We start from the raw sequence: 11,310 nt of genomic DNA, 5'->3' as shown, positions 1-11,310 counted from the left end.
TTCCCTCTAAGTTAGAACTTTGAAAGCGAGCTGAAAATTGGAGTTCACAGTGGTTCAACACAGTAATTGCTGGTAAAAGTATCCCACACTGATTTAAGCAAGACCGTTTGAACCTACTTGAATATCAGAATATATCTGGAGAAAGCTCAAATATCAGGGCTAGTCACATTGCTTAGTCTATTCCTCAGATAGAATCTTGACCACTGCATTTTCCTGAATGCAGTTCTGCAGACTCAAGGGCATAACTCTTTCTTTACTCGTTGGATGTAGCCCTGCAGCAATCTGTTTCTTCCACATAGTTTCCAGGTGAAGAAAAAACAAATCACAGAAATACCAGCATTTGCAATCCAGAGACCCACACCATGGATCGCTGCACATGGCTGTAGTAGAGTTTACTAGAAAATGTGTAGTTCCCTGACTATTATGTTTTTTGGAACAGAGCTAACAGCTTCTACAGCATAGTGTGCATGAGAGGTAGTTCTATATGGAAAGGCAATAATGGTTGTCAGCACGCAAGGCTTAAATCAAAAGACAGGTGCAGGCTCATTTAAAGCAGTAAGCACTGCTCTAAGGCTCTAGACAAGGTCCAAGCAAGTCTTTTTGCTTGGCAAAAACAGCTATTCACATGATGGTGGCCACCCAAAATAATCGACCTCACAGCAGGTCAGAGCTAACATTGACGGATTAACAGGTATTTTCCTTATTACAACTTTAGGGCACACTTTGACTGGCATCTTTATGTGGCCATGCCAGCCTAAGCACTGTGCATTCCCATCCTTAGTCGTTCACTCATTTCCCCCATTAACCTCTGCCCTTCACACCAGAACAAGTGTTTGTGTCACCAGGTGATAAACTGGACTGATTCACTCATTCAAATATCTTCTTTATTGTTAGGTTTATTGTTATTAAGCTGGATCTATGTCGCAGCTTAGTTTACCCTTCAGTGTGACAAGCGATTGTGATGCGTAGGTGTGGGAAGAGAGGAAGGTGGAGAGAGGGATTGCTTAATCCTGAACCATACCTACAAGAGGTCTGCATGATCATCATTTCTGTGATTGCCATATTGGCTGCTTGCAAAGGGAATAGAGAGGGTCAGTGTAAAGAGTTGCAAAAACAACACTGGAAGGAAACAGAGACAGAGCTTCTTAAGCCCAGGCTCACTTGGAACTTGTCTTACAATAAGTTTCCTGTTGTTCTGGAAACAGTAGCGTGTATAAGATGTTTCTAAATAACCATTGCACAAAGAATATGTTTATCTCAGTTTCTGTCTAATTGAAGCAGTCCTATCTGCTCTTGAATTCTGGCTCACTGCTAGAGCACAGTAGCAGAGTAGTTTGAGGTCTAATTAAATACTCTGGCTAGCAGGTATCTGCATTCAGAGCGCACTGAAAAAGCAGCCTAGTTTTCAGATTGGGTCAGTGTGGATAAAAGCCTTCAGTGAGGTTTTTAAAGTCATCAGAATTCTCTCTCTGCTACCCTGAACAGAAACCACAAGTTGGAGAGGTGTTTGATGGAGACAGGGGAGGGTTTAAGAAATCATGTAAAAATATACCTTCTGAGAAAAGAGGTTTTGTTTGGCTTTTTTTTTTTTTTTGCCTAGCTGCAATCATAGTCATTGTACAAACAGTGCTGCATTTCTAAGAAAACCATGCGAGAAATCAAATGGCAATATCCAGTGTGACAGGGCTAGCACCAATTTTTAGTAAAAATGTATGAATAACACTTGTGTCTTTATGATGCAGCTAGTAGTATTGCATATATATATTCATCAGAAACACTGCTTCATCTGTAGCTTTTTTAAAAAAAATATAATATACCAAGTAAGCAAAGTATATTAGAGCAATCAGAACTCTTTCAAATTCAGCTGGCTTTAAGAGTTGCAAAAGAATAATTTGTACTGTCAGCGCCTTCACTGACAAGTTTTGTCTCTAACATAGGAACTTTGCTAAACTAGATTTTACTATTTAAATAATTGTGAGCTTTATTTAAAAAAAAAATGCCCAAACCAAAAACTGTGACAAACACATGTACTATAGCTTGGCCTAGAAACTGATAGTTATCACAGATTTCCTACCACAGGTTATTCTAAATATCAAAATTAGTAAGATTTGGATTTCATGTCTCTATGCCCCATATCTGCTCTTTGGCCCACCAAATTTGCCGCAGATCTCCCCTCATATTCCCATGCAGACTAACACTGCAATACCACAACTCTTGCTGTGGTCCATAACTCTGGGACGCCATGGTCCCTCTTCCCATGTTGCCCTGCCTGGCTCAGACATAGGAGCATACTCATTGCCTGGATAACGCTGGCCAGCTGGCTGCTGCCAAACACAGCAGGCAAAAGAGAGTTTTCTATTCTTTTCTTACACAGGCACTGATAAAAATGCTTTTACCCGCATAGCTCCCAATCTTCCCCAAACCCACGTTACTCTTACATTCAGTGCTTTTGTAACAGTGAGCATATAAGTCAAATATAGCTTAACAGGTCTATCTAAGAGTTTATTATACCAAATTTGGACATCAGAGCGAAGTAAGTGGCAATACTTCTGTATGAAAGGTTACTTGGATCTTGCTTAATGGATTAGTAAAAGCAATACATCACTTAATGTGTTAGCATTGAAATGTTTACTAAGTAAGTAAAAAAGCTTTTTCAGAGTCCAGTGTCTTTTAAGAGATCAGTGAAATCAGATTGTGTTTTTCAAGATGCCTGAAGAATGGACATTTGAGAACATTTTCCCTGGTGGTGCTGTAACACTGGAGTAAAATAAACGGAAAGCTAACAGTAACTACAGAGTAGTAAATATGATTGCCAATAGATATGTTTTAGAAACACACAATAATTCATAGCTTGGAGATAAAAACAGCTTCTCTGAGAGCTTTACTTGAAGAGAGAAGAAGCTCTGTTCTGTGGATAAATTTCTGATGCTGTAGTTCACAGAATCACAGAATGGTTGAGGTTAGAAGGGACTGCTGGAGGTCATCTAGTCCAAGCCCCCCTGCTGAAACAGGGCCAGCTAGAGTCGGTTGCCCAGGACCACATCCAGATGGGTTTTGAATATCTCCAAGGAGAGAGACTCCATAACCTCTCTGGGCAACCTGTGCCAATGGTCAGTCACCCTCCCAGTAAAAAAGTGTTTCCTGATGTTCAGAGGAAACCTCCTGTGTTTCAGGCCCATTGCCTCTGGTCCTGTCACTGGCACCACTGAAAAGAGCCACCGATTACCACCCTCTGGGCCTGACTGTTCAGCCAGTTTTCAGTCCACCTTACTGCCTGCTTATCCAGCCCATACTTCATCAGCTTCTCTATAAGCATGTTATGGGAGACAGTGTCAACAGCCTTCCTGAAGCCCAGGTAGACAATATCCACTGCTCCTCCTTCATCTACCAAGCCAGTAGATGGCTTGGTAAGATAACAATTGTAGAAGGTTATCAGGTTGGTTAAGCATGACTTCCCTTTTGAAAATCCATGCTGACTACTCTTGATCACCCTCCTGTCCTTCATGAGCCTGGAAATGGTTTCCAGGATTAGTTGTTCAATCACCTTCTCAGGGAATGAGGTAAGGCTGCATCCTATCAGGGCAAATGGACTTAGGTATGTCCAGTTTGCTTGAGTATTCCCTAATATGATCCTCTTCTACCAAGGGTATGCCTTCCTTGCTCCAGCCTTTCCTCCTGGTCTCCAGGGCCTGGGATTTCTGAAGGCTGGTCATACTAGTAAAGACCGAGGGAAGAAAGCATTCAGTACCTCAGACTTTTCAAAGTCCTGTGTCACTGGGCTCCTGCCCCATTTAGCAGCGGACCCACATATTCCCTAGTCTTCCTTTTGCTGCTTATGTACTTACAGAAGCTCTTCCTGTTGCTTTTCTTGTTGCCTTTCTTGTTGCCTTGTTCCCTCACCAGATTCAGCTCCAGTTAGGCTTTGGCTTTCCTAAACTTGTCTTTGCATGCTCAAGCAGTGTCTCTATATTCCTCCCATGTTACCTGTCACTGCTTCCCCCTTCTGTATACTTACTTTTTATGTTTGAGTTTTGCCAGGAGCTCCGTGTTCATCCATGCAGGCATGCAGGCATCTTTGCTTGACTTCCTGCTCATTGGGATGGACTGTTCTCAAGCTTGGAAGAGATGATCCTTGAATATCAACAAGCTTGCCTGGCCCCTGCTTCCCTCCAGAGCCTTATCCTACAGGACTCTTTCAGGCAGATCCCTGAAGAGGCCAAAGTCTGCTCTCCTGAAGTCCAGGCTTGTGATCTTGCTTTTTGCCCTGCTTTCCCCTTTTAGGATCCTGAACTCCACCATCACTGCAGCCGAGGCTGCCTTTGATCTTCACACCTCTAACAAGCTCTTCCTTGTTTGCAAGTATGAGGTCCAGCAGAGCTTGTCTTTTCACTGGCTCCTCTATCACTTGTGTTAGGAAGTTGTCATCAATGATCTCCAGGAACCTCCTGGATTGCTTATAGCCTGCAGGTATCGGGTTGGTTAAAGTCCACCATGAGGATCAGGGCCTGTGAACGTGAGGCTACTTCTAGCTGTCTGTAGGAGGCCTCATCTTCTGTTTTCCTGATCAGGCAGCCTGTAGCAGAGACGCACTACAGTGTCATCCGTACTGGTTTGTTCTTTCATCCTCATCCATAAGCTCTCAGTTGGCTCCTCATCCATCTTCAGAAGAACTCCATGCACTCCAACTGCTCTCTCACATTAAAGGGCAACTCCACCTCCTTGTCTTCCTGTCCTGTCCTTCCTAAAGAGCCCGTATCTCTCCATTGCAACACTCCAGTCATGGGAGCCATCCCACCACATCTCCATGATCCCAACAAGATCATAGCCCTGCAACCGCACACAGATCTCTACTTACTCACGTTTATTCCCCGTGCTGCACACGTTAGTGTACAGGCTCTTCAGAGAGGCACTCTGGCATGCTGATTTCCCAGAAAGGGTCTGAGGATTTTTCCCAAATTGGTGCCTTGTAGGCACTTCCTTGCTTACCTGCAAGTGCTTGAGGTAACCCTGTTTAAACTCTGTTTTGTTGGTTTTGTCTTTGCCTTCATTCACACCACCCCAGGCTCTTTGCTTGTCAGCCCTGCCCATCACTCCCTCATGCTGCTGGTAACACTCTCCATCCCACATCACTCCCAGTTTAAAACCCTTCTTACCAGGTCAGCCATCCTGCTGGCAAAGATACCTTTGCCTCAATTAGTGAGGTGTTTCCCATCACTCCCAAGCAGACGTTGATCCTCAGACAGGGTCCCATGGTCACAGAAACCAAAACCCTGTTGCCAACACCAGCTGCACAGCCAGCACAGCTGCACAACTGGTGCAGCTTGGTTTGTTCCTTCCAGAAACATGCTCTGAACATAAGAACTGCTAAAGGTTTAGAGCTTTTTTATAAATATATAAAATTCACTTAAAGTCAGCATTTTAGAATGCTACTTTAAGTGATATTAAACATATATATCTATATTTTACTGTGTAGCATATAATACTTCAGATGATAACACCTGTAACATGTATGTCCTGCTTAAAAGAACAACCTTGTTTAAAGAACAGGTACTCAGCTTATGCAATAACATTTCAGCCTCAAAAAGCTTTGGCAAACCTGTCAGGTCTGAATGAAAATTATTGAGGAATTCAAAAGCCAAGGAAAGGAAGGGAGAACAGGCAGCCAAGGTACATCATTTCCTTAAGGAACAACAGGGTTAAATATCCAGTATGCTACCCTGATCCTAGGTAATATAAAATCTATGGACCCAAAAAAACAGCCTGACAGCCTTCACAGACTGATCTCATTTACCTGCCTGTCAGAGATGTTACTGCAGCATTGGACTAATATGAGTGAGACCAGGCTCAGGCTTTATAATTTCATGAAGTCACTAGGTTATCTGAATGCATAATTTCCACCACAAAAACATTAGTATTTGAATTCAAGTTTCTATATGTTGACTTAAAGGTGCCCTTACCTAATTCTGAAGATAGCCTTTTGTAAGCAACTATTTGCAGTGGGTTTATTCATGATTGCTGATGTTCCTGCTGTAGGAGCACCAATACCAGGTAAATCCACAGCCCCTGCTGAAGGCTGAGATTCCTTACTGCCTGGAGTGAATTTTAATTGTAAACTATGCTGTCTGGGTGTTAGTGATTTTTTTTTTTTTTGACAAACTGGAAAAAGCAGCAGTAATAATAATAATAAACAAAGCACACACTTTTAGTAGTAGAAATCTATAAATATGTATACCTGTCAAGAGCCAAAACTACATGCAGAATTGCTAGTGCCCTCTTCAATTTTCTGTGAAGCAAATTGGTTTAAATCAGTAAGCCAAACAACTTGGCAGACACATTTAACTTGTAACTATGTCAAGAAAATACATCAGAGTAAAACTCACAGAAGAACCTAAGAGGATAACCTTACTGTAAGTACCAGCTGAAGATGATGTTTGGTATGTCCCTCGGACTGACATGGATGTGGAGTTGTGTCTCTGCTGAGTCCACACAGATAGAAAAATGTCACTTTTTATGGCCTGCTGCCCTCTCTAGGAAGCAGATATTCAGACATGTATCGCTCCTTAGTGTCACTTGAAACAAGGACCTTACCCAAAGCTCACTGAAGTCAGTGCGAGGCTTTCCATTAACCTTGCAGCATTTTAGGTCAGGCTTTAAGGCTCTTACTTTAGCACCTAATTATAAGCACATGAACATGGTGACTGATATCCAGGGAACTACCCCTGTACCCAAAATGAGAATAAATCAAGGCTTAATTGAAAAGCCTCAAACGTTACACTCATAATAATAATAATGGAAAAAATCTGAAAAGATAATCCAGTTCTATCTATTAGGACTATAAATGTACAACATTTACTAGTCTTGAAGAGAAAGAAGTGAACACTTTTGCGTATATATCTTCAAGTATATTACAAACAATGAGAAACCTATAGGCAACCATGAGAGCTGCAGGTAAGGAAACAAGTTGTGTTACCCAGTGTCTCCTACTACCTAGATGTCTCCGGAGGCTCATTACCAAGAGGAAATGCTAGATACGTAGACTTAGCTGACATTTAGATTACATTAATTAAAATTATAACAAAAGTTTTAAATGAAAAGGGCTGAATAACAGCATGCAACATATATTTTCTGCTTCTCTACCCCCTCAAACATCATCACATTGCCAGTCACATTTCTACAAACCCTGTATGGCCTTTCACCCATATGTTCAAGCACACATTGAATAGAATCTTTCAAGAACATCTTTTCACAGAGAGCTTTTATTAAGAAATAATATAAATAGCATAATAAAAATGTCATAGCTTGTGGTGGAAAAAAAAAAAAAGATTGCAAAGTGAAAAACAGCAGCACAGTATCAATGTGAACACAAACCAAGAAAGACAAGAAGAGTTTTGTTGATCAGGTTACTCCTCCTGCCATAAGGAAACGTTCTCCATGTTGTGCAGAAGTGAAAGCAAATGGACTCATGTGCAGTGGGTGGGTGCGATGAAAAGCTGTTATTTTTCGATTGTGCCAAAAACATTTTGTTTCCTTCATCTCAGAAAGAGATCTAGATTAATCTAAGGTGAAGAATCTTAAAATACATTTTCAGAGTAATTTATAAAGATCCATATCTCTTTTCTGAAAACAGGAGCAGAGAACCTATTTATCACACATCCTTTTCTGACCACCATTTTCCCCAAAAAAACATTTATGTGTCCGTCTGTTGGCCCCAAAAATAAATAAATGTCCGAGTCTCCTTTTGAGTCTTTTTGTGTATATCTGACAGAATGCATCAAGGTTTCATCTAGATCTTCTGCTTTTTTTCTGTTTGCCAAACTCTGTCTATCTATTTCTCTGTATATCTGAAATTTTGCATAATTTGTGGCAAGTTAGTTAACCATGCAGAGCCTCATCTCAAACACATTTGCATCTGGTGCAAATTTCTTGCAACTAAGCCTGATCTATGTCAGATAACCAGATCATCAACCCAGTTCTTTGGAAAACACAAGACTGTGTGTGCTGACAGTTTTGCTGCAATGAGCTGGATGTTCTGTATGGACGTAATTCCTACATAGGCTTTGTAAATGATGTACTCCTATGGAGTGCAAATTTTGAGAAATTTGCCTACCAGAAACTTGCCGGAAGATAATTTTCATGGTAGAAACTATTTAAAGCATTGTCCTGAATAGAGTTGAATTTTACTATGTACTTGGTCACTTTACAAAATCAGAGTACAAGTTCCTATGACTTCCTCAGAAACCAGCTGCCAAGGGTATGAAGTATGAAGTGACAGCAGAAGCACCATGGAAGATGGAGGAAAGCTGCAGTAGTCACTAGGCCTAGTGCTGGCCATGGAAGCTGGACATCCCTTAGCAGCCTGTATAGATAATGGAGAGAAAGACATTTTGGTAGATGCATAGCACCTAGAGTAGGTGTGAGTGCCCTCAGGTTGCCACTGCAGGAGGCTAGGAAAACTGCCATCCTCCAGCTGAAGTTAGTCTTTGTGAATGCTCTCCCTAGTATTTGAAATATCAACTTCAATTAGACCATTACACTATTTTGCATGGGCAGAAATATTGAATAGAAGTTATTTCTGACCACAGGTTAATTAAAGTGTAAGAGACTAAAGCTGGTCATATTTTTTCCTCTTACATGTAATCCTCAAACATTTGAAATTCTGCAAAACACAGATAGAAGAAAAGAATTTTCTTTCACATCACCTTTAGTAATGACTTGGGTATTTAGTAATGACTCAGGGAAGCAGATACCACAGATTAAAGAACACAGGAATGAAGAGGATATGGTAGAGCTTGGAGTTGTATATATCCTTCAGTTGAGAAATGGCTGGCAACAAAACTTATCATTTGGTTATAATTATTATTTCTCCACCCTTTCTACTTAGCTGAATGAATTTAATCTGTTGCAGACAGAGGTGTTATTTAAGCTCATGTTTCCTACTGTTATGTATGCTTTAAAAATAGAACAGAAAAAAATGTTTCTGCCTTCATTCTCTATGCACTGGTTTGGTAAATTCTTTGATACAAGGAATTAGGAAGCAAAGCCTTAAACTGAAGCATTGTCAGGCACTGGACTCCAGAGAAAATCCAGAGAAAAATCCAGAGAAAAACTATATGCCTTTAATTTATTTCTATAATAAGCTGAAATCCAAAATCTGATTTTTACAAAAGAGCGTGAGCTGCCAGCCAGCAGTGCACTTTTATTCCATAGAGTGCCTAGGTAAACGATTAACTTTAGGCAAAGTCTCCAGTTTCATTGATCTCAGAACATTTTCCTGAGATCAGAATCAGAATTTGATGAACAGGCCTGGATTTAAACATATGCTGATTTACAGTCTGAATATGAATCAGTATCAAATTTTGCTTGTAGGATCCACTAACAATAGCTGGTACTGTACTGCAAGACAGCAGAGTCAGAATATATGAACCCTTCGCCCCTCACACCTTCATCAGTGATGAGATGCAGTCAGCATCAGCTCAAGTGACCTGGCAGGTCCCGTCATGTTAATTCCTTTTCCTGGTTTAAATCTGATTTCTTTATGAGGTGGAAAAAACAGGGTTGATTTTGGTTTTTTTTAATAGCCAGCTTTCTTCTAGCCTACCAAAAGCAGGTATTATTGTCAATTAATTGCTTCCTTTATTATTATCCTTTTTTTAAATGAAGATGTGAAAGTTGTGGATTACCGCATGTAGTGACAATGACACAACCAAGAGATATGTTGAAAAAAAGCAATATGAGAATACAGAAGAATTTATTAAGATGACATACAAATATGCTGGTGTATTCAGATTATGCAGAAGCTTTAAATGTCTGTGGTGGATAAAAGTGAAGTTTAAGATGATGAAATAGCTGACAAATGAAGTAGACATTAATGTTTATTAAATAGTTACATTTGTCATTTAAGGCTGTAGATTTGACATGAAATGTATTGCACATAAATAGTAAGACACATTATAGATCCCTCACAGTTCTGTTTTTCTGTCAGTAAAACTTTTCTACCAGTCTGAAAGAATAAGAGGGATCTTCAGGCTTTTGAGACAGGAATCAGCATGTGCTGAAGTGTGGGGAGTCTGACAAAACAGCACAGAGAAGGAACAAATATCAAACCAGGATGACTGAGAAATGATAGAGAAACATGAAACCCGACAGCTTACCCTGTAAAGAAATTTAGCATATAGAGGATGAGAAGGCATGCTGGAGCTCTGAAAGTGAAAAAGAGGATTAGTGTTGTAGCCAGGTGTCAGGAGGGGAAAGTCTCCAGTGGCTTTTGAGGACTCCAGTGTCAAGCCATGAAACCAAAGACAAAACTACTGCTCTCAGTAGATGTCATCTACACCCTGCAGATGTCAGGTCAGCACTACCTTTATCTTTGTCCTCGTAACAAATTCTTCAGAAGAGCAATGATTTGGCTTCTGAAATTCTCCAAATGCATTTTCCTCCTGAACACCTTTACACTGTGTTCATTTCCACTGTCGTTTCACGCAGCATCCCCTGTGCTATTCGTATGACTATGAGCTCGCCTGCATCCTTAGCAGAGGCTCAGAAAGGCTTCTTGCAGGCAAGTGAGGAAACATATACGAGAAGCCTGGTCCCAGGACAGCAGTGCAGCAGAAAAATGGCTCCTGAGCTTAACATGGACAAGCTGAAGGAATGCTCCTACTTGCACTTCACCTTGTTTATCAGGCGTTGGTAGGCAAAAAACACCCGACGCATTCTCAGGACGCAGCATGAGACAGTATCAGATGGGCTGTATGATTTGAGACCGTACCTCAAGCAGGAGAAAGGCTGACATAGGAGGAATTATGTTGCTATCCTACTGGAGACCTCCGAATCTTAGGACACACCAGTTTTAGGTCTCTGTGCACCAGGAGGTTCCTCTAAATTTGCTTCAACACCTACTCTGTATAAACACCTAATTCAGCCTGATCAAAAATTTCCAGCAAACTAACTGCAAACTTTCGCAAATAATTCTGTTTTCTTCTTCCACTGGATTGGAAGAAAGTGCTTTTTTCAAAAATGGGAAAAAAACATAAAATTCACTGTGATTTTTTTTCTAATGGGAAAAACCCACTGTGACATTCTTAACAGAAAAACATGGCTGGGTTTCTACATTGTATCTCTTTGTGAAAATACACATCCCTTAGCATATGAAAGTTATCATAAAGTGACAGGGGAATAATTTCAGGAGACTCTTGTCAAATTATTAGCAACACACTCCATAGAGGACCACAAAGAAAAGGGAAATCTCATAAAATACAAAATGGCAAAGCTCTGAAAGGAAGTTCTGTCTTATAATTCATTTTCTACATTCCC

Source organism: Ciconia boyciana, chromosome 5 (genome assembly GCF_034638445.1).
Source record: "Ciconia boyciana chromosome 5, ASM3463844v1, whole genome shotgun sequence".
Lineage (NCBI taxonomy): Eukaryota > Metazoa > Chordata > Aves > Ciconiiformes > Ciconiidae > Ciconia > Ciconia boyciana.
This window is presented reverse-complemented; position numbering follows the sequence as displayed.